At 49.6% G+C, this 24270-nt stretch overlaps 2 long non-coding RNA genes across 3 annotated transcripts in view; both read right to left on the bottom strand.

Annotated features, from left to right (window-relative positions):
* Positions 1–11057, bottom strand: part of LOC311437395 — a 152017-nt gene extending 140960 nt beyond the window's left edge. For both annotated transcript variants that reach the window (XR_014693436.1, XR_014693437.1), the window contains exon 1: positions 10791–11057. This is a non-coding gene — a long non-coding RNA (uncharacterized lncRNA). The remainder of the gene's footprint in view (positions 1–10790) is intronic.
* Positions 11058–13663: 2606 nt separating this feature from the next.
* Positions 13664–22657, bottom strand: LOC311437399. Its single transcript, XR_014693442.1, has 2 exons — positions 22498–22657; positions 13664–15618 (listed from the first exon to the last, which is right to left on the bottom strand). It is a non-coding gene; the product is annotated as an uncharacterized lncRNA (long non-coding RNA).
* Between the last annotated feature and the right edge of the window lie 1613 nt (positions 22658–24270).

The raw sequence follows: 24270 nt of genomic DNA, 5'->3' as shown, positions 1-24270 counted from the left end.
GCTGCAGGTGTTGGCCCACGAGCTGCCAGCAGGAGCCACACTGGGGCCACCAGCAACTCAGAGAACCTCTGCCACCTCTTGCCAGCCACCCTGGTGACCTTCAACCTGCTGCAGCCATCTCAACCCCATACTGGTCAGGAAGGGGGGTCACCGCCTTGGAGCCACCAGGAGGGCTGCTGGCCATCCCCTGCGGAGACCCAGTGCCACCTAAAGAGGGGGACAAGGGCTCATTTTTGCCCTTCCCCGGTGCCCCCCAGCTCAGGCCGAGTGTGTGGGCTTTTCCCAGTACCAATTAAGTGCAGGCCAGGGCAGAGGGGTGGTGCACCAAGCCCCCATCTCGCTGCCTCCGTACTGTCACCTTCCATTAGGCAGCTGGCGGCAGGGACAAGGGGAGGGAAAAGCCAGCAGCGTGTTTGGTTTTGCTGTTTTTGTGGGCACTTTACAACTTCAAAGGCTTCCCCCTGGTTCACAGGGGGCAAGGGGCAGAGGTCAGTAGGCACTGTTTGACCTCCCTTTCACCTCCTCCCCGAAAGGGAGAGACGCACACACACAGAGGAAGGAGAAGAAAAGGAAGACAAGATCCTGGCAAACACTTTCATCCTCTAATCTTTCTTCGCCTTGGAGCTGCGGAGGCTTTGTCCAGCAGACAAAGTGCCCTTCAGAGGCTGACACTTCGACGGCGGGCTCTTCCTCCTCTCCAAGGAAATAAAACAAAACCAGCAGCACCACCACCAAATAAAAGAAAGGGAAAAGCATTTATCTTTTTTTTTTGATACATTATTTCCAGGTAGATATCCATCCATCCATCTATACATAAGCCCTGTGACTGCACACGAGGGAGGGAAGCAAACAGACACGATTGTTCAAGCCCCAGCCCAGGATGTAAAAAATGCATTTTCTTGTCTTTTAAGACGAGCATTGCTGCATTTCTTTATTTATTTTTAACGGCGAGGTCGCTAGCCCGGGGGCACCAAGGAAGAAGTTGGAGTTTCAGAAAGCTCTCAACAGCTGGTGATTATATCCCTCGCAGTGCCTACAAAGGCATTGGGAAAGCAGCAGAGAAAGTAAACAGTATCACTTCTGGGGATGGAGGGGGAGACGAGCAGGGGGGCAGAGGAGGAGGAGGAGAGGCAGATGAAATTTAAACTGGCGCCCAGCCCAGCCACCAACTTAAAACAATACAGCGAGAGGAAGCCAAAAAGGAAAGAAAAACAGAGGGGTGTGTGCGGAGACACGCTGTGTGCGCGCGCGCGTGTCAGGCGGTGGCGGAGAGCGCGCGAAGGAAGGGCTGGGGTCGCAGGCAGAGGTTTCGGGAGCCATCTCCGGGGGTCCACCAGGGAGCAGAACAGCCTGCAGCAGGCACAGTCGTTGTCCCCAGTGTAAATGCAGCTACAGGCATTTCTCATCAAGCTGGCAAAGCACAGCTGTTTACCTCTCTCAGGAATGGTGAGAGGAAAAAAAACCCACAGGGTCCAGAAACAGTCCCAGCCTTGTCACCTCCTGGCATCCTCGAAACCAAGAGGAACAAGCAAGGAGCAGGGAGGTCCGGACAGATCTAGTGGCCGATGCTCTCTGGGTTGGCACAACTCGGATTTGGGCTACGCCTGGCTTTCGGCTGGCTCTGGGAATCACGCTCCTACTCAGCTCGAGGCAGTTTCATGCTAAGCTGGTGCCTTTCTCGAGCATTTTGCTTTGACAGTATGGGAGAAAATGCAGAGTCACGGCTGGGTGGTGCTCCACAGCTCCAAGTGCTTGGTGTTTACAGCACAGGGCACAAGCTAGATGTGGTTTGGGCCCAGGCTGCACAAGCGTGTGGAAGTCCTCCTCACACAGATGGGCCCTGGATGCCGGCTAAGGCCCTGTCCTCACCTTCCAGAATAGGTCTGGCTATGTTCGATCTTCTCTGGTCACGTTGACCGTGATCTCACTGGAATGAGGTTAGTCATCTTTGACTGGGGAAGGGAGAGGCAAGCTTTTTGGAACAGGCCTCCTCCTGGGAAAGGCTAACAAGCCCTCCTTTATAGATGTCTATATGTGTACCTTGGCAGACATACGTTTGGAAAGCCTCTGGAGAGAGGCAGTGTACCTTCAAAGGAGCAGGCCAGCCTGTTCTTTGGGTTGCCCGTCCAGCTTTCTGCTCCCTTGCCCACCACAAGTCAGGCATCCTGCAGGTTGACATGTCCTCCAAAGTGCTCCAGAGATACCTTCCTCTCCCAGAAACAACCCAAATTTTTAAAGCAGCAGCTGTAGGCCCTTCACAGGGGTGAGCAGCCCCACAGCTGGCTCTGGCTGAGCTTCAGCACACTTGGTGGTGCTTGGTGGGACAGCTCAGTTAAGTGCCATAAACCTGGGTTGCTTACTGCTTCATGTGCTGCTCCTCTGAAGTTAGGCAATGTGTATATCTTGCCTGCAAAGCTTTTCTCATTCCCCTTTGCCCTGAGTCTTCATGAAGATTTGGTATGGATACCACTGCTCTGGCAGCTTCTTCAGGGTAGAAGTACCTCAACACAAGGTACAATAAAACGGACATCAAATCTGCAAGTTTAAGGAGCTATAAACAACCTCTCTAAGTACAGGCTGATGATAAATTAGATCCTTAGCATCCTAATTGGAACGGTCACCAGTTTAATATTCCGTCTAGAAATAATCGCATGATACTGAGATACCAATTTGCTGCCACACACCCTCCACTGATCACACATGGGTTACTCACAGGTAGTTTTGTGCTTGAACGATGCAAGCTACAACAGGGGAAAAATCTGGTTAGATACTAGGAAAAAAAAAATCCCATTTATGGTTAGCCAACCACCAGAACTGGCAGTTCAGGGAGGCTGATGTCTCCATCCCCAGAGGGAGTCAAAATTGGACTGGAGGACTGGACAAGGCCCTGAACAACCTGAACTTGTTTGGCCCTGCTCTGAAGGGGCTTGGACCAGACAGCCTGAGGATGTCCTTCCCACCTGACGTTAGCCTGACCCCAAGGCCACATCAGAACCTGCCCAGGACCTCACATCCAAGTACAAACATCAGCACGGAGGCCCCCCCGTTGTGGGGTTTCCAATACAAATATTGCCGTGGTTACCTTTTGATTAAAACAAACCCAGTGCTACTTGTCTGCTGCCCAAAGGTAACCATGCAGCCAAGCTGAAATGAGGGATCTGGGTGCACTAAGCCTCCAGGTGTTGAACCTGTGAACCCACAGCCCCATCCTTATCCCCATCCCAACCCTGAAGAGGGGAGCCCCAATGGCTGAGCCCCATAGACAGGCACTGGCACACTTCAGGTGGCCCTGCCACCCCAAACAGGTGCAGGTGTGCAGATGAAGGACAAGATGACTGGTCTCCTCTCCACCCAAGCCTTGACCAAAGGCAAACTCACTTTCTCAATGACAACTCCTTTCCTACAGCAAGAGCAAATTGCTTCAGTACCAACCAAGTGGGCCCATGCTCACCTTCTTTGCTGGAAGGTCTCTTTGGGAGGGAGGGGGGACAGGGGGAAGTTTTATAGAAAAAAAGTGGTGTCTTCACCTACCTGGGCACGTGGCTAATATATATATAAAGATCACCATCTAGTGGCTTATAGGCACGATACCATCTGTTATATGTTATATGTCCGCAACTCTGATGACCAGTAAAGTTGTTGTTACAACATATTGCTAATGACTCCTGCATTCATCTCTTCAGCAAGCTAGGTATGTGTGTAGACACAGACATGGACAAGTTTCTGGCCCACAGAAAGCTGACATTCATCTGTCCCCCTGAGAACAAACCCTGACCCCTTCCCCCATCACCCTTTTCCTCAACTTCCCCCTAAATAGGACCTGGGCACACAGTAAGGGGGATGCATCTTACTTGAAGGCACAGAAGTTAGGTATCTAGTGTAAACTAGTCAAATTCCTACAATATTTAATACAAGGAGTCAGATACAACCAGAGGTTGACACACCCCATCCTTTTGTGGGGGACAAAGCACACAGACAACCTATCATGGCCACTGACTACAGATGGGCTTCAGACAATTAGTTTAGGCTAGATGCCAAACACCTGAGGGGGAAAGACAGATAGGATGAATCCTGTTTATGAAATTCCACAGCTTGGAAAAAGTTACCTAGCAAGCACAGAAGGCTTGGCTGGTGAGCTGCCCATGGGATGGGATAGCTTATGCCAGCCCTTTTCCATTTGCCTCTCCATGAAATCCTTCAGGTCGAAATATTCCCTCGCAGGAAGATCTGCTACTTCTGACAAAACTTATTTCTCTGAAAGAGCAATGATGAGCTCTGCTCCTTGTTCTTTGAGAAAAGATGGGGACAACCATCATTATAGGTGCCTCTCTAAAGCCCTACTGGGCTCAGGGAGGGTTTTACATTAACATGACTGATGGTCCTAGTACATGAGCTAGCCCAAATGTTTCTTCACATCTTCAGTTGGCCACACAGACATTTACTTCAGGAACACATCTGAAGGATTAAGTACTACACATGCACAGATCATTTGTTCTAGTAGCACTGACTGCCACCAGACAAGGGCAGATTTGAAGCTAACAGAGGTCACAGCTTGGTTTTAGACTGCATCCTCTAGGGCCTCCCCAAAAGCGGCCCACTATGTTCCGGCTATGCCAATACAGTTGCTTAGTACTAGTGTCAACAGATATAACTGAAGTGCCATTTTGGCACACCTTACCATGCTCCCAAATTTCCAGGTTACACATGTCAAAAACCATGCTGCTTTGCTCTGGTGAGAATAGAAATTCTCTAAACAGACAATCTGGAGCACGAGCTATAGACTTACACACACTTCTTTATACAGTTTCAGTGATACTTCACATCTCTAATGGCTTCCTTTAAAGCTCTAAGCCTACTTGAAGCCTCAGCGTGAGCAGCTGGCATCGATCCACTGGCTTTGTATGGCCCAAGATGAAAATCCAGCCACACATTACACAAATCTGTGGTTAGCTGGAGATAAAGGAGCCGGAGTTTCAAAATCCATATTCCTTTGTCAACATGCAAGATAAGGAGACCTGCGATCTGTAAAATACAAGAGAAACCACTTACAGAAGCCACCACATTTGTAAGGCATTCCTGATATCTATCTCTAGCTGACAGAAGTACGCATTGATGCTAGTCAGCTAGTCTCCTTTATATCCTCTGGAGAAATTACAGTCCTGTGGAAGGAAGTTATCTTGGACACTTTGTGTAAGCTGGGGCAAATGAACCTCTGGGGATACCCATCCCCTTCTCCTTAGGGGGCAGAGAGCTTATATAAACAGCTTCAAAGGCTGAGGTTAGAGAGGAACTCCACACTTTGTGTTTTGGAAGGGATCCGGTATCTCTTCATGGTCTTGGGATCTGAACAGCAATCAGCATGAACAAGAGGGTTATGCCACAGTTCATCAGCATTTCTAGTGGCTACAGTGGCCTCCAGGGGGCTTCGCATCCGGCCCAAGCGATGGACAATTTTCCATAGTCTCAGCAATAGCTTTTGTGGGACCTAGAGGCAGGTCCCCTGCAGACCAGAAGTAAGACTCAACTCAGTAGGCCAAGAAACCACTGCATGCCTTTAGCTAAATTTGGCTGCTGAAGGGCAGCTCTAGTGGGGTGAGGCAAAGAAGTGTTATTTTCCCTCAGGAAAGCTAGCTTTATTTTCTAAAGGTTAATGAGAAATAGAAGAAAATTAGGCTAGCCAAAAGAATGAAAATAAATGTTTTTTTTTCCTTCTTCTTTCCCCCTCGTTTTTCAGAAAAATGCATGGCTTTGGTTTTTCTGCAGGCAGTTGCTTCATATCAATGTACCATGTGGTGACTCAGACATTTTGTTATTATAATCCAAGCCAAAGGGGAGATATATTTTATGAGATCCATGTCTCCCCCTTGTCTGTCCATACTGTATGTTTTCCTGAGTGAGGAGAAACAGTCAAAACTCTGAAGACAGCTCACACTGTCTCTTGGCAGGTTGTAGACTGCCTTTTCCTTCATCTAGCAAAGCTTAAAAGGGACTCAGGTTTGCAGTGAGCTGACATGTAGCATCAGTGGCAGAGTTTCTCAGTCCCATAAAGCAAGGGAACCAGAGAGGAGCTCTAACATCTTCCTAGCCTAGTGCAGAGCTGCAGAGGACTATGAGGACAGGGGCTTAGGCAGGAGATAAGCTAATGCACACATCCTCACAGCTGGGCTTCAGCTACCTTGGCTCCACCGACAAGCGGTGAAGTGTTTGGATGCAGTAACTCCAGCGCACTCCACATGCATGTCCAGAAGAGCCTAGAGCACTTGTAAATCAGAGTGCTCCTCTTGTATTTCCCTCCCTTCTACACAAACCCTAACTGTGTTCCAGTCACACAATCAGGTAAGAACACCAAACGGCAGTTATGTCTCCTGAAAACACTCCACAAGGAAATCCTTAGCGATGCGAGTGCAAAGGCCAAAAGGTTCCCCAGACCCAGCCCTCCAGCATAAGCCAAGGGTATTTGCAAGGGACTACTGTGCAAAACTGATCTAAGGCAGGGGAAAATCCTGGTTCCAGCTAACAAGTTTGTTTCCTAGACACAGGTCTGCCTTTTGAACTCCGAAACCTTTGACCAACATGAAGCCCAAGGGCACATGGAATAAAAACAGAGGACTTGAGGCGCATCTGGTGGAGGCAGTGGTTTCAGAGAGAAACTAAAGAGAAAAAGGGTTGACTGTGCTTGAATGCTGCACAAACCAAAAGTGGTTAACAACCTCCCATCCCTCGCACACAGGTGGAATATCATAGCTTTTAAAGATCCAAACAGATCAGAAGAGGTATCAGATGGCTCCAAGTAACAGACATATTCCTTTGGATCTAGTTATGAGAAGTATTTCCTAAGAGAATGCCATACGAACCATCTGATCTACTAGCTGCTTGTGGCACTTACCACATGCTTTATGTTCCTTCCCAGAGACAATGTTTCCCTGGCACCGAGAACATCAGCCTGTTCTGCTCAGCCTATTTTGAGAGCCCAGATGTATGCTGCTATAAAGAAAGTTCAGTAAAATTCCAATTCCCAGCCTGAAATGCCCAAGTTCTGTGAGTGGGAGGAGGGAAGAGGAGAATAATTCCCATTGCATTTTGAGAGGGTTGGGCATTCAAGCATATACCCATATGGGCCAAAGATGTAGGATAAAGAAAAAAGGAAAAGTTTTGAATTATTCCAGAAGTCCTTCCACTACCTCACTTCCAGACAGATATGGAGTGACAACACCCTGAAACAAAGAAACACAAACGGAGAGAACATTATCAGATTATTCAGAACAATTGCCATTTTTAGCGGCCTAGAATTAGTGACTTAGAACAACCTAGAATTCAGATCTCGGTGAGTTCTCAAGGCTGCTTAACTCTTTCAGTGGTGTCCCACATAGTACCCCAACAGAGGAGCTAGATTAAACAGGAACTTTAAATGAAAGTATCTCTTTCATCACAACTGAAGACAGATTTACAGGAGGCAGTAGGTGACTTTTACTCCATGTAGCACATTCTCCAAGCAGCATCACTATAACCTGAGAGTGAAGAAAAGCCAGGGATTCCAGACCTGCCAAGCTATTTGGGATTGAATCCGATCCCACATCATGACAATGAGTGATAGTATAAAGCTCAAAGACAGAGAAAGAAATATTGTATGTTTTAAGTAACTGGCAGGAGCAGATTCCACATTTCAGTGTTTTGGCAGAAGAACACAGTCTGTTCTGGGACTTTATACTCAAGCCCTCATTGTTGAAAGCAGAATATTGCTCACATAGCCTCAGCACGAGGAGGACAGCTAGCAAGTCTATCAATAGTATCTTTTGCTGTCCTTTGTATAAGTATACATACCCACTTTTTTTTTTTTTTTAACTGCTAACTTTCAGGTAAAATTCAGCTTGGGAAAAAGAAACACTGAGGGAATTATTTATTTATTAGCATAAAAGGGCCAAGCAGTAATGTGACATGCTACGAAGACCACAAAAACTGCAAACTTGATGTTATTCAAAGCCAAAGCTGAACAGCAAGAAGAAAGCTGCATCAAAAGCAGCCTGTAGTGACCTGGAAGGAAAATGCCCAAAATAATCTGGTTTGGCAAACACCGTTGTGTGTGTAAGAGGGGGGACAAGAAGCATGCTCCTGTGGCTTGCTACTGGCCTGGTGAGGAGCAGCAGGTTTTGGAATTCCCACCAGCATGCTGGGATTTCATCACTGTGATAGGCACTAGGAATGAGCACTGTCCAAAAAAAAAAAAAAAAAAGATAGGGCATATGTTCAATATCTCTTTGGAGACCAACAGCATAAAAGCTAAGTTCCCTTGAAACCTCAAGCCATTGGACATATTCAGGACCTACTTGTAGGCAACGCAGTCCCAGCCGTTAGCTGAACAAGCCTGTAGAACACCCCATGTCTTCTGCTGCATCTGTTCCGTTCTTTGGTACTGAGGAACTCGGTGCATATTTCAAGGCAGTAGGTCTTGCCCTAGCTCAGCATATGCTTGAGAACACCCTTCTCACTTGAGGCTATGCCAGAAATCCACAACAGCTTTCGGTACAGTAGGGGAATTACACAGCAGCCCCTCTCAGCCCATCAGCAATAACTGATAGAGTTGGGTACTTGGCACGTGCTTTCTGTCCACCTTCAAAGTGGTTTCCAGCAGAAGAGAAGGCTGACCATGAACCAAGCACTCATGCCAAGATCAATTCTGATGTACTGACGTGGGGATATAATAATACTACAAGACAATCACAAGTGATGCAATGCTATGAGCTGAGCTCAGGAAAACCCCAAAAAGATGGATGCTCCCACGAAATGTCTTCCCCTTGCCATAACTCTTTAGGACATGTTAATGAGCGGTTTGACTGTCACTCAAGTATGCAGAAGACACATTCACAATAGACACAGATGCACAAAGACAGCAGAACAAGCACTTGATCCAAGCCATGGCAGCCACCAGCAGCAGCTGCCAGGAGCATACCAGTCCACTGTGACAGACATCTTTGTCACGCTCCATGCTAACAGTCCATGAGGAATGAAGGCCTCCATGGAGAGCAGCCAGAGTCACTCTATCTAGGACTGACTCTGGGTCATGCATTTTATTAAAGCTGTTCCTCGAGGAACCAGAAAATGGAGCAGAGAAGAATAGAAACCTCTTAAGAAAAATTAGTGTAAGAAGTTAAAATGCAAGCACAGCACAAACGCATAGCAGACCGCTCCTTGGTCAGAGCATGCTGCACTCGCACGAGTGAGATCTTTCTTCACCCCAAATGAGTTGATATGTGAATAAATGATGACAACAACACGGACCACAAGACCAAAAAGTGACTTGCTAATGGCTCCCTCTAGCATTCTGCCTGCCGGCATTATGCATCGTGCTGCAGCAAAGACCTTCCTCAATGAAACCCAGAAGATACCACAAGTGCCAGACACCTTCCCCCCAATTCCCCCAGTGGGGACTGCTTTCCTAGACCCCCTCCCCGAGGGAAAGTCCCACCGCGGTGAGCCAAGAGGGAACAAAGCGCTCTCTGTAAGAAGTGCCTTCATCTTCATATGACCTGATGAGACCAACTTCAAAGAGCTGCCACATGTTGGGGGCACACACAGCCATCTCAGATGTGGGGTACCAAATCACACAGCAAACCGAGACAAACAGGGGCTTGAGGAGAGCTACAGTACAGCTGCAGGCCCCAAGTATTTACAAAATAGCTGCTAGGCAGAGGTGCTTCTGAGCTTGCCCTGCTGCCTGAGGCTAGGGAATGACTGCAGCATGCAACATTTAGCCAAGTCCCCCAGCAGATTTTAGTTATGCATCTCTGCTTTCATCTCCCCCATCATACACAGCAGAGTGAACACTGCCTCCATCCTCACCATACAACTTGCACAGCTGCAAACATCTCATCTTAGGGCCATGAGACCGGGAGCCTGCTCCTGGGTCATTAAATTCCATCTTGTTGTATGAGCCTAACATCACGATTCCCCACCAGACCAAAACATACACACAAATAACTGATTTTTGCCGGTAACTAAGAGCTCCAGAAGCTGATTGCTTGACTGTTTAGGAAATCCATGCATATCCTTCAGTCTTGGGCCCTAAGACTCTTCACACCTACCCAGCACAGGTACATCTGAGCTACAGGTATATATTTATTTATCCCGCTGCTTCATTTAAAAATTTACCAACTAGGATCACCAGCCCTTCTACAACTTGCTGGTTTCTTATTCTGAAGAAGTAATACTAAAAGTGACTGAAGTAGAAAGCACCATCTGAAACAGCAATCCATCAGCCACTGTTATTAATGTTTTCTTGATTTTTTTTTTGATCTATACATGAGAAATCAAAGCCAATACAACACATTTAATGAGTTCAGGGCCTATGGAAGAGCCTCACTGCTAGAAACTCATAACCAAGATTATTTTGGATAGCACACATTCTATTTTGACCCATACTATCTTTAACAATTTCTTTAGAGAAATGCAGTAAGATTTCTACATGTATGGACAAAGTTATGTTCCAGCCCCTTCCTGAGTAGCTGATTACATTCAACAATATTTGTTTTGCTGCTCTTCCAGTTCCCCCAAGATGCTCACTTCCACACCCAGCATGATTAAATGAAGCTCCTACATCTTGTTAACCAGGCTCACGATATTTTACATAGGTATTTTTCAAATACACCAACCCAGCTTCATACCCCAGACTAGGTGCTACCTTACAACTAACATATCATAACTCAAACACACTTTCATAGCATCAACATTTTCTTTCTCCTGTCTACCCATCCATCTACCCACTGATGTTTATCCATCATTACATGATTATTTACCTGGCTTTCCATGTCTTCTCAGTGTAGACGTTCTTCTGTATACTGTCCAAGTTTCTGTCTGTCATTGCTCCTTCTTAAGGTCCACTTCTCAGCTCTCACTATAAGCTACACCCCTCTTCCTGCAGGGACTAATTACTCTTTTCTTTTATGAAATCTCTTTTGTTTATTTCTTTACTGCACCAAAACTAACCTTTACTTTTAGATCCCATCCACTAGGAGCTCCCTTCCTCCATTCCACCCTCACAGGCACACAAACTCAAAGCCTTTGCCCCCACTGGACATCTGCCCTTTGTAGTCTCCTGTTTGTTAGAAGAACTCCACCACACCTGTGACCTCCCTCATATCAAGCACACCTGCTGAAGTGGCCTCAGCTGCAGCTCCAGGCTTCAAATCTTCTCTTCCAAACCCACAACTTGTTCCAGGCCTACATGGCATGTGATATGGACACCTCTTCTACAACCTCCCTGGGGTTTTGAGCAAACAGACAAAGCTCTGGTGCATGCCAGGTCTCTACATGGGTTTCAGAGCTGGTTCTCTGAATGAACAAGGGCAAGTGACAGCAGCTTTACCTCTGCTAGCAGCTGCTCTATGTGGACCAGAGAATACAGCACCTTTATCCAGCACAGTCACCAGCTCAGGTCCCCTCCACCATCCCGAAGTTCAGAGCTAGCTGGACCTTCTTTATAGGGATGAAGGGAAATGACTTCTGTAAGATCCATGGTCTTCTTGACTCACATTCAGAATTCAATACCATGATCACAGTCAGTACTTCTTCCTAGTACCTCCAGCTGGAAAAGGAGAAAGCAGATATCCTGGCTCCAGACTCCTGGAATGGCCCACCATGGTCAGCAGGCCTCTTCCAAGCTGAGACTTGATGAAGGGTGTCAGAGGGACGGGACCTTAGACAGCCTCGGTGAGGCACAACCACCACTGCTGCACAAAGACCCAGGAAGAAATCAGAGGGGAAGGATGGCATGGTGAAAACAAGCCCCACGGTACATGTGTCAATCCACTCTATACAAATATCTCAGTTCAGTTAATCCCAGCATCTTGCACTGCTTGATGCAGAGAAAGGATGATGAAGTAGACAAGCAGGGAAAAATAAAAAGTGGCAATACAAGTGAAGAACTGAATGAACGGAAAAGATACAAGAGAGAAGCAGAAATGCTGACAATATCAGAGAAAGAGAGACCAGCCAAGATGCATCACAAAAAAATACATTTTAAAAAGGATGGCAGTTCAGAAACAATGTAGGAGTTAACAAAAGCAAGGCAGTTTTTAAGAGGAAGTTCACTGCCATGCTGCCATCAAAGGGATGCACCCAAAGGTTACACTCTCCACTGATACTGCTTCACTGACTCCACAAAACTGTACAAATTTGCACTCCTGCTGAGATTACACCTGGCCCTATACCTACCTACCTCTTCTTATGATCTAAGATTTACTAGCTAAGCTCTGCCAAAAGCAGTAGGGCTGTGCAGCTTTACATTTACACAAGGATCCAGCTCAAGTCTTTCCCTCTTTATCTGGAAAGTCCAGAAAATGTGTCACTGCTTATGGGGAAGGGAAGATGTGAGGAAATTTCCTCTCTTCTGGTATGGTTATGCCTGTTCTCTTCTCTACATTAGGGTAATTGCATTTCAAGCAAAGGCTTTCTAGCCAGCAAAAGGAGGCCCTGCAAAATGAGTTAGAGAAAACCACAAGTTTGGCACCAGAGCCAGCATCCTTCTCTGAATCCTCACGCCGAGTCTGGCTGTCTGAAAAGCTCGGCTTGAAAAGTAGCGTAAGATTTCTTCACATGCCTATGACAACAGCTGTAAATATTTCCCTTTGGTCTATCACATGCACACAAATCCAAGCTCGGGTGAACCCCCATCAACGTGGAAATAGAAGCCATGGTAAGAGCTGCAACAAGCACCTGGGCACCGAGGTGGGCAGGTCCACAGCACCTCCCTGCGAAGACATGCACCCATGGACACACACAGCTTTCACCCTGCATCCAGCTGGCAGTCGACAAGCTGTGCTCACACGCAGTGTTTGTGGACGCCAGGCTGGATGTCAGCCGGGTGAGCTGTGTTGCAGCATGACATGCAGCGCCCAGGTGGGGCGCGCATCCTTCCGAGCGGCGCAGGGGTGTGTGACCAAGCTGCTGCTGCTGTCACGGGAAGGGACTGCAGCTCCTAGCTCTGACAATGGAGGCTTGTCCTTTCGGCTCCAGGTTCAGCTCCCACAGATGATCCACCCAGAGTGGTTGTCAGAGCAACCTTGGCCTTCGAGGCAGGGACTTACTGGAAATGACTTGGTAATTATTTGAGCTCACCCCGGGGAGCGGCCCGAAGTTGCGCACACACAGCCCTCTTCAGTGCGGAGTCGGACAATCTGAAATTCCACCTGGCCACCTATCTGTGCAAGCTTTTTCACAGATCAGAGCCAGAACCGAGCCCTGTGTGATCCCAACACAAAGAAACCTTGACTTGGCACCTTCCACCTCCTTCCCCCTGCCTCCCCGCAGTTACTTCGCAGGGAGTGCTGTGCTGGTGGATGCTGCCAGCCCAGCAGCACTGAGATCTTGTGCTGATCCTCGCCATGGGGAGCTGCTGCACGTCATCCTCTTCTACCAGCATCACTCCGACCTGCTTGAGTGGGGAGAAACCTCAGCAATCTCAAGGACTAGCCTCTGTGGTAGCCATTTGGCTACCCTAAAACTGATGGAAGGAGCTGCAGGAGGCAAATTCAGCTGGTTTAGGGCACCACTGGGCAGCCTCTCAAGGGAAAACAAAGAAGCAACAACAGAATCACAGATCAAGAGAGAAAAGGCTGGGGTTAAAATCATCGCAAAAACATGAAACTGCTAGTGCTAAGCATGCTGTGAATTTGTTTACCATGTATTTTAATCATGTAACTGATCGGTCCACTGTAACATACACCACATGTTAAGATAGACGCGGCAGATAAAAAATCAGTCTGATTTCACACAGGAAAAATGTGTACATGCAAACAGAAATACATTAAATGCGTTTCATACAAAGCGTTTCTTCTTATCATTTTAAATACATATCCCAATTGTTCAGCCCAGTTTGGAGCCCACTTGAACATTCTGGGACTGTCCCAAATCCCATGCGGGTCAAGAGCTCGCTGACTCCAGTGGGTGTTGGATCTGATCCTACGAGATCAAAATTCCTGTAAGGACTAGTGTTTCAGTGTGGTCGGGGCTGCATTCCAGCCAGAATACACTGTAGTTACACCATCCTTACAGTGTAGCTACAGTGCAATGCTAGAGCCCAACGTCTCCAAACACGGGCTGGGGGCGAATTCAGCAGCCTGGATAACGAGTGAGTACAAAATAGGATACAGTCGGTGTCCACCTCTGCTGAGGTTCCTGTGAAGCATCACCAGCGAATATTCAGCTAGTGTATTTTGGCCCCTTCTTCCCCATTCGAGTCATTAATCATTCATCCTAATTATCTCGGTGGTATTTTGTGCTCCTCCCCCACCCACGCCGCCTGTCTGTTTGCGGTATCCATCTGTTGTTCCTAATCATATACTTGGACTGCGAGATCTCGGGAGAGAGGGCCCTTCGCTGTGACGTGTACTTCAGGCACTCCAGCCTCAGCCACCAGTCGAGACCTCACACTCTGTGTCCCCACAAATAACGAGCAGCACCTAAGGATAACGGGCAGACTCACCTTGCACACAGGGCTGCAGACGCACAGGTGTGTATGGGTGCAGCACCTGTACCCGTACCTGTATCAGAAATGCACAGGCACAGACGAGTCTCCTGGGGATGGACATATACCTGTAAGCAAGGCAGGTGGCCCTGGGATCAGGGGAAGAAGAGACAGGGGCAAAATGAAAAGTTTCAGATGTGGACTTTTTGCTGCAACCATCTTCTGCCTGCTCACCCCCTCTAGCTGCAGCCCGCCGCCTTGCAGCGCAGGAGCCGGTCACCTCACTTCGGCTACAAGGCAGCTGCCCGGGGCAGGACAAGTACCCTTCTGCCATTGTGCGCGATGCATGGGGACAGCTGAGGCTTTCCAGGGTCTGTGGACAAACAGTAAAACTTGCCTGGGCTTCCACGTGAGCGGCGTTAGGGGAACGTGCGCTTTTGCAAGGCTTGCCATGTGTGCTGTGGCACGGGAAGGAACAGCAATGGCAGCGAGGCTGAGCGAGTGCAACCAAGTCTCCCCTGGCTTTAAGCTACTTGCCCTTTCAAAAGTTCTTGTTTGGTTTGTTGGACGTAGTAAAAAATGGTTTGATATGGTTCTGAGTCACATTTCTGCAGGAACTGTACCTGAAATGTAACATTCAGTGGGACCTGGCCTGAATGGAGGATCAGAAAATTCCCAGCTCCAGCTGTCTTCCACTCGTACCATTTTCCTTCGTGTTTAGCTTGCTGAGGTGCACTCCTGGTTTCCCATAATCAGACTCTGAGATGGTAATTCAGGCCAAGATAAAGCAATCTTCTCTCCCTTCTTCCCCATCCTGCCGATGAAGCTCACCTGTGCATCACCTGCCAACCCCACTCCGATGTTCAAGCAAAGACAGGCAAAGTCTAGGAGGAGGCACAGAGCAGCAGCAGAGTTTAAGCCCTCGTGTAAACCCATTTACATCCACGCAGTAAAGAGGAGACAACCCCACAGCTCGGGCTGGGTGTGCCCTCTCCCTCCAAAACCCCGTGCTCCACAGCAGCATCATTTGGGATGTGCACGCTCAGAGCTGGCGGGACAGGCGGTGGTTCTGGGCACACAGCCCGTGCCAGCAGCCCAGCAAGAGGGGTCCCGTCCCCCGGCAGGATGTGGAACACCTCCAACACCTGTGGCACCATCTCCTGCAACGGAAAGACAACTGGGAAATCTGTTGGCAGGGACAAAGAATTGGTATGTCCGTGAAGAGCCCCTCTGTGTGTTCTGGGAACAAAAGCCTTTGCTCCGAAGAGCTGTCATTCTCCCTCCAACACTGAAGTCACTTCAGCAAAGATGGACCCAGGGATATAAAAAAATAATAATAAAAAAAGCATCAGGACAAGGCATATACAATGGCCCTGTCTGGTACACTGCTAATGATTATCATCTGGGTGCAACAACGGTAGGATGAGAAACTATTTCTTAATGTACACAGAGCAAAGGAAACCCCTTAAGCAAACATACCAGCAGAACAATTAGATGGTTAATCACTATGTTGGCCATGAGAGGTTTTCTCCATTTTCCCACTTCAAAGGAGCAGTAATTAATAAACAGTGTTGCCTCTTCTGGAGAGATGAGTCAGCCCCCTGCCCACGCTGGGGTTATCCTCACACTGCTGCTGCCGCTGCCCAGAGCATGTGAGTGCTCCCCGGGGAGGAGAAAGGCTTCGTTCAGCTCGCCGTGCTCCACGCCAGATCACACAGCATCGCTCTGCGCCGCCTCCCTCCTACCGCCGCCCGGGGGGCGCCTTGCCCGTGGGTGGGGAGGAAGCTCCAGGGGGGTTCTCCCACGTATTCTCCAGCTCCAGGTGAGGACGGCAGAAGAAAAGCTGCTGGACGGATCAGAGGAGCTGTGGTAGGGCTGAGATTTTGCTGTCTGTATCCAGCTCCGTGGTAGGACAGCAGCAGGCTGAAAGGCATCGGCATTTACCAGGGTCTGTGAGATGAGCTGATCTGCTTCACCCCAAGGAGCTAGAGCAGGGCTGAGCCCCACAGCACTCCCCACCTTCCCCTGAAGGAAAGGTGAGCGTGTGGGCAGGGCGACCGCAGAGAGGCGCGGGCAGCGGCAGGAGACGAACACACGGTGCTGCTGTTGCCTGTCTCAGGAGAGACACCAAAGAGCTGAGAGATGGCAGGGGAGGCATTCCAGACCAACAAGGGGAGGAATTTAACAGAGGATGGGCTTCCACAGAGCTAACCCTCTTCTCCCTTCGCTTCATGGTCTCGCACAAGCAGTGATTACAGAATCCTCCCGCCCGGGTTTAGTGTTGACATCGATGTAAGCTGCTCCGCTGGTGTACGGCCATTGCCCATCTTAATGTGGATTTAGGTTGGGTATAAAGAGGACACTTTTCACACTGAGGGCGGTGAGACGCTGGGACAGGTTGCCCAGCGAGGTTGTGGATGCCCCACTGGGAGCATTCAAACTCCAGTTGGATGGGGCTTCGAGCATCCTGATCCAGAGAAAGATGTCCCTGCCCACAGCAGGGGTTGGAACTGGATGAGCTTCAAGGGTCCCTTCCAGCCCAGACTGTTCTGTGCTCCTGTGGTCTTCATAAAACCACATCACTCGCCATCCACTGTGCCAAAGGCATGGCCACTGGGATGGCAGGCCCTTCTCAGCCCTGTTCCTACATCGTCTGTTCTCAGGGCCTCCCACCAGGCCTGAGGGGCTCTGCAGCACTCTGCCAACAAGCCAGGTCCTCATCAAGCCTCTCCCACCACAGAACTACCAAAACCAGCAGAGAACCACCAATTCACACCAGCTGCAAACCAGCCCTGGTGCTTTAACACCCTCTGACCCTATTGCTACCCTCAGTAGCTGTGAGATAGACATTGGCTCTGCTGCAAATTTCCTCCTCACCTCTGCTGTGAGCACCCTCAGCTTCCAGGGGCATCGCTGCCCCAAGCACAGCAGCTCCCTGGCTCTCCAGAAGACACCGCACCGAGATGACACTTGTTCCCTTCAGCTGCTCTAATTCTCTTAGCAGGGATTTTCTTTCTCTGCTGGAGCTCCAGGCGGGAAGAAACAGCCACAGAAGAGCTGGCTTTGCTTAGCAGGGCCTCTGCTCATTTCCTGAGCACTTTTTGACGCGTTCCGTTTGTGACCAAACTTGGGCTGGGATCCCAGCTGATATTTTAACTTCAGCCTCAATAGATTTCAAACTTCAGCCACTGTAAATAATTCCCTGACATGCGCTCCGCCTGCATTTTGGCACTTTCTCTTGTGTACAGTATATTTGACTTTATTTTTTAAAACGTTTCTTAGATTTCTCCATGGAAGCTGTCAAGAGGAGGACGGCATCTTGGTGAAACTGCCTGATCCTTGGTGAAGTCTGGAGACACCAGATTGGTTTGACAACTCCGTGCATAATAATAATCACATTCTCTGCTTAACGAGAGACAGATGAAGTGGTGTGCCATGTTCTAGGAGATGTTTACAGGACAGAGAACATTGGAACAACCACATGGCTTCAAACCAGAGAGCGATCTCCACAAGGAACCTGGTTTCAGCAGCCACCAGGACCAGAAAAAAAGCAGTCTGCAAACAAAAAGGATGCAAAAATTCTCTGGTTGTGGTAGTTAAGAAAAAATTTTACCCACGCAGGCTGTTTATTTCTAAGTCTTCTCAGAGTTGTCTTGTGCCTTAAGACATCAGTTCCCATTTAGCCTAGCAAAGCTCTTACCAAGATTATGGTTAATTTGACATATACAGCCAGCTCCAACTGCAGCATTAGCATACTGAAACATTTATCGATTCATTGCTAAGGAATCACCCAGGCTGGATTTTACTTAATACAAGTGAGAGAGCTTTTGCACTTTGCTTTGCTTCTGTCATGCCTGTTAGACGAGAAGGAATCCTCTCCTACGACGTACGGAGCGCTGGGTCTCAGCCTGCAGGTTTTCCTGTGATGCAGGTGACAACCATCATTTGGAAACACAGCACTGAAGAGGTTAACACCGGCCTTCCCCTGGTGACTGCCTTTCCCAACCATCGCAATGGGGGTTAAACTCTCTGGAAACAAGGATTCTACAGCAAAAAGCCATCGAAAGTGTTGTACACGCCTCTCTTTGGGTGCCATCCATCCCGCTGCTACAGCCTTTCATCAGGGTTCCTTTCACAGCATTTAAGAGCTGCACAGACATCTGAGGCCTCATTCCAGACTCCCCCTTCTTCTGGAGCTTGATCTGAGGGCAAAGAGTGGAAATTCAAAACAAATAGTAAACAAAAGCAAGCTCTCCTAAGTGTAACCCACACGTTTGTTTGGAAGTTCCTCTGCTAATTTTACTCCCTGTCTTCTGCTCACTCTGGAATTTCTTTCTTCTTCTTCGTTTTTTTTTTTTTTTTTTTTTTTTTTTCCTGCCTCAGTAACAAGAAGAACAAAGTGTCAGGAAAAAAAAAAAAAAAAAAAAAAGAGAGAGAGAAAGAGAAAGGGAAGAAAATTACACCATAGAGAATGTTTTGTTCTGTGTGAGGGGCCTGTCCAGCTCCCCAAATGCATGATTCAACGAATGAGGCAGGCTGGTCTTGTCCCCTACTAGATGCCCATCAGGTGTCCGATGGGAAACCACCTTAAATACTGCTGCTCACTCCAGATTCAATAAGTATTTCTGCTATTGGATGGCCCAAACCAAAGCCCCAAACATCTGGAGAGTTTGGCTCCAAGTCAAGCTGTGATCTGAGCTATCCTAGAAATTCCAGTTTTGCCTGGCCCAGGACTTGTTGGCTATCTGCAGCATGGAAATAGGAGTTGAAACCTGTCATCAAAACACGGGGAAGAAAAGGGTAAGTTCTAGGCAAGCTCCTTGAAGTTCTTTAGGCTGGTTTCCCTAATGGAAGAAACCTAGCTTAGCTGCGAGACAGTCAGTGCAACCGCAGGGATTCACACCAACCAAGGATCTAGCCTTTACAAAACAAACAAACAAAAAAAACAACACATGGAACTCTAAGTTTTAATGGGCAGCTGGTGGAAAACTTGTCATTGACTGAAATGCAATGGCTCTAGGCCTTCAGCTCAGGGTGGGAGGACGTTTCCAGTACCCATCAGAGAAGTCCGAGGAGTACCCCAGCAAGGAGAGGTTCCTGACACCTGCACTGCTGGGTGCAGCACGTCATCTGGGAACACGGCCCCTGTTGGGCCTGGGATGGCTCAGGCAGATGGCAGGAAGGTGAGCTTCTCCTGCAGAGAGTTCCCAGTTTTCTGAACCCCAGTTTTCTGGGCATTTTCTTGTTCACCCTAAAGGAGCAAAGAAAAACACAGCTGTGGTACTTGAGAGCCTGTCAGACAGTCTTTGCCCAAGGTATTAAACCATTCCCTTTAGGGGAATGTGGAAAGAAAAGGAAGGTTTGGAGGCTGCTGTCATGCCAGGACAGTGCTCCATCACACCACGTTGCTTCCAGTTGCAGTCAGAGGTTGAAGCCTTTTGATGCCGCTTTTTTTTTTTTTTTTTTTTTTCACATCCCCTGAAGTTTGTGCTGTCCCAGATGAGACTGTCACAGCTCCCATGTCTCCCAGCCCACATTAGTCCATGATGTGCAGGATTATTTGAATGGGGATTCCCAAAAGCTGAAGAAAATCTCTAAGGTTTGACTTCTTTTTAAAAAGCAGAACTATGCGAGGTGACTCTCCTTAGTGTTACAGTTGTTTGTGTAGGTTAAGAAATCATTAATTTACAGAGCCAAGAAGCAAAGACACCCGGCACTGAGCTGTCATTGAAACGAAAAGCACAGACTGAGCCAGCAGGGTTGAAAATGAAGGGGAATGGAGTGTGCAATATTTTTTTTTCAAGGAGTAACGAGTAAGCCAGCAACATATCAGTGCCACCACCACATGTCTTCCAGAACGCCCTTTACTACAGATCTCTGTGTCAATAGCTTCTCAAGGTCTGGTCACCAACCAAGAGGTGCAAATATTTGGTCTGCTTTAGAATTATATTGCTCAAGGACTCTGGAGGAAAGTCCTTACCGAGATCCTTAAGGTAACGAAGCCTTGCAGAAGTTACCATGAGCTGGTTTTCATCACTCCTGATTCACCAGCAGGGAAACTGAGGCAGCTGGTGGTACTACACAATGCAGTGGGTAGAGAAGAAGAGAACACCTCGCCCCAGACTTCCAGCCATTTGTCTCTGCCTACCAGACAATGGTGCCTCCTAGGTAAATAATGGAGCTGTCCCACCCAAATGTTATTTATAAACCACAGGGCTGGGTTTGGCACAAGCTCTGGCAAAGCCCAACACGGCCAAGGGAGTCCTGAGGAACGAGCGCCCTACACGGACGGAGCCGCTTTGGGGAACCCTTATTGTTCTGCTGGGTTTATGCAATCGGTTGAATGGGAGCCCAGACCCCAACCCATCCAGCTGCACAAGAGCACAGGGAGAGCCTGAATGAGGAGGACACGAGGGGCTGGTGGAGCTCCACCAGCCACCACCTCCTCCACCCTGGTGCCCTGGCCCAAGCCGCGCCGGTCAAATCCATAGGGGGGCAGCAAACCCTTTGCAGTCCTGGGATTTCCTTCCCCAAATGATCCTCTTCCAACCTCTGTCCCCCGGCAGCCAGAGCCCCACATGTACACAGCACCCTTGGGAAGGTCAGCATGGATGCTGCAAGCTCAGGGGAGGGAAGACAAACCTGCACAGCCTCTTCCAACCAGCCATGGGTGGCCCGTTCACCCCAGCTGCTTGGCCAGGGGGGACATCGTGTGTGTGTGACCACCAGTAGGGCTAGCAGGGCACTGGGAAAGCAAGGGGAGTTGTGCAACACACCTCGGGGGGTGGCTTTGGGCATTAAAACCCACACTTCCATGTCAGGCTGCCAGAACTCCTCAATGGCTGTGGGTTCCCTCGGAGAGATTTGGGGTGAATGGGGTTGAAGATGCTTGGGACTTTCACAGCTGCATTGCTACGGTGGCAACACAAGGACCAGCTCACAGCAAAGGTCCATCCGCCTCCATGCCCAGCTCCTGCCATTGCCAGCAAGAGAAATGGAGGAAGGAGAGTAAGGACAGAGCACAGGAGACGTTTCTCCTCTGCGGGCCGCTGCCCTGCCTGCAGCCAGCCTGCTGGTACCTGCTCCCATACTATCCCCTCGCCCAGCTGCAGCTCGGGCACAGAGCACTCAAATGTGGACAGGGAGCCAGGACTTGTATTTATCTCTTAATGAAAGCAGAGCTCGGGTGCACGGAGCAGGTGAAACTCCATGAAAATGACCGCGACCCCATGGCCAATTAGAACTAATTAGTCCCCATGTGACCCCGAACCTCAGGGCACAGGCTCTGCTATAAGATCTGCACCAACTGCCTCCTCCTCTCCCCCAGCACACCACGAGCTGCGTCCCTGGCCAGGCACCTCCAGAAGCCCCCCCTGCTGCATGGCCATGACCGAGGGCAGGCAGGTGCTGCTACCTCTCAGCATCGTGGTGCTGCCAAAAGCCTCGGTGCAGCCTGGTGTTGGCAGCACAGCCCAAAGCCAGCGCTAAGGGAGCAGCGCACAGAGAAGCCCAAAGCACCCAGCAGCACTCGGAACACCATTTGCTCTGCTGGTAGGCAAGGGAGAGGCTAGGAAGGCACACGGGTGACTTACCCAATATCCCCCAGACAGCCAGTGGCGGAGCTGGGGTTAGCTCACAGCTTGCCCGCTTCTCCCCTCCCAGGCTCCGGCCCCGCTGCCTCTGCCCTGCTCGATTCTGCTTCTCTCCACCCAGCCGTCCTTGCTGAGCAGGCTGCCTGCCCTGCCTTTGAGGCAGCTGGCAGGTCTGGATGAGTGTTTCCACTCCATGGAATGGGCTGTTCCCCCCTGTGCTGTCCCCGGGTGTGCTGTTAACCCTCATTTCCCACCAAAGTGGCTACGGACTGAGCAAGGCAGAGAGCTCCATGGCAGCCCCATGGGAGCTCTTCTCAATGAGAGACACGTCGCTCCCCCTTTTCCCCTCTCCACTGAGATCCTTTTGCCTTCAGCTACCTCCCAGGGGAAAACAAATCCTAACTAACCCAGACTAAACAACCCTATTACCCCCCTTCCCCGGCTCACCTGCCTGCGCTGGCCCCCTGGCCGCACGGAGGCACGGCCGCTGCACTGGCTCCTAAAGCTGTAACGGGCTCCCAGGGAGGGGAGGAGAAACAATGCCGTGGGGGGAAGAGAAAGGAAAAGGGAGAGGCTTTGGGAGCAGGTTAAGAAACGAGCCGGCGAAGCAGGGAGACGCACCCCTAGGAGAAGGCAGCCTTGGGAAAAGCCCTCACTGTGCCGATGCTGGAGCGGGGAGCTGTCTGCTGGCCCTGGAGTCATCTCAGCCCCCCTGCAGCACCCTCCCCAGCCGTGTCCCCCAGCTCCCTTCACCTTACCACGGCACAGCATCCTTCCCCCAGCACCCCAGACATTGACGCTTTTCTGCCTGGCCCCACTGTGCAGATGCCAAGGACGAAGAGAGGAAGAGACTGCGTGCCCCGTGCGGAGCTGTGCCCGGCTCTGTGCTCGGTGCCGCACGGCATCAGACCAAGTGACTTTCCTGGTTACTTCTGGCCACAAGTGTCTAAAGGTCTGGGCAGCACCGAGGTTAATGATGGGAGCTCGTGCAGGAAGCTTGCAAAGCCTGAAGATAACTGACTTGCAATTCCCCGAGACTTCACAGGCAGAAAACTGCCCTGAGAAATCCTCAGATAACAAATCCCTTGCTCTGCGGGTCAAACAACAAAGGCAGGGCTAGATACAATTTCCCTCAGCGTGGCTCCCAGTGGTGGAGAACAAGGCTAGATACCTGGCAGATGCAAGGGAAAACAGTCTTCAAGCATTTTTGACTGCGACAAAACCTGGGGTTTGATCCAAGAAGGGGGCAGTGCAGAGTACTCTGCGGGCAAGAGAGGTTTATCAAGGTCTTTTCTGCCTCTCCTGAAGCTGGTTTCGAATAAAGAAGGAATTACCACCAGTTCCCTTGCCCCAGTTACACATCACGCACCATCCCCATCTCCTTCACTGCCAGCGTGTTCTAATAAAAAGCAAAACGACACCTGAAAAGCACGTTGCACAAAGACGGACCCGGCGAGCAGCCACACGGATGCCAGCATGCAGTCAGACGCACGCATGCACAAACCCCCTGCCTGTAAACAAGGCAGATCGCTTTCTCAGCTGCTGCATGTGAATCCCAAGCTGCTGGGGAAGAAACCTCTCCCTTCCTGTGTCCTAGCACCGTATGCAAGGTGATCTGGAAGGGCATACTTGCAGAGCTACAGGCCTTTGCAGATCCCAAGTCCTGATGCCTCTTGGCCTGCGAAAGCTCTCCATGGATGCCACAATTTCAGTTCCAGCCCCTGACTTTTGAATGGACTTTGCCCGAGCGCCCCCGCAGCTACGGCAGCATCAAGCTCAGGCAGCTTCATTGGCATCCACGTGGCGCCTGGAAGTCACCCCAAAAGGTGCAGCCAGGCCTTAGCAGTGCTTGAAGCGGGCTTAGTTGGGTAAAGCACTCACCACGTTGTGCTTCTCAGGCCCCAGTTAGCCAACGTGTTTGTTATACACAAGTACAAAGGGCCCGAAGGGAAAGTGAGGGATGGTTTCCTCCACAGCTCTCCTGAGTAACTACCGGCGGAAGAGCTTTGAGAGTCAGAGAGACTGAAAGCCTTGACAACAGCCATTTCCACCACGCTACAAGGCTGTAGCAAGGGTGTAACTTCTGAAAGCTGTGCGGCAGCATCTGCTGGGGGAGAGGAGAGGAACAAAGCCCGCCCAATGCAGACCCTCTGCCACTGCAAGGCACGGCAAGGAACCAGCGAGGCAGAGAACAGCCTCTGAATTCTTGGTAACACCACG

The sequence above is a fragment of the Aythya ferina genome, assembly GCF_964211825.1.
Source record: "Aythya ferina genome assembly, chromosome: 5".
Taxonomy (NCBI): Eukaryota; Metazoa; Chordata; class Aves; order Anseriformes; family Anatidae; genus Aythya; species Aythya ferina.
The sequence above is the reverse complement of the archived record's forward strand: the minus strand, read 5'-3'. Positions and strand labels throughout refer to the sequence as shown.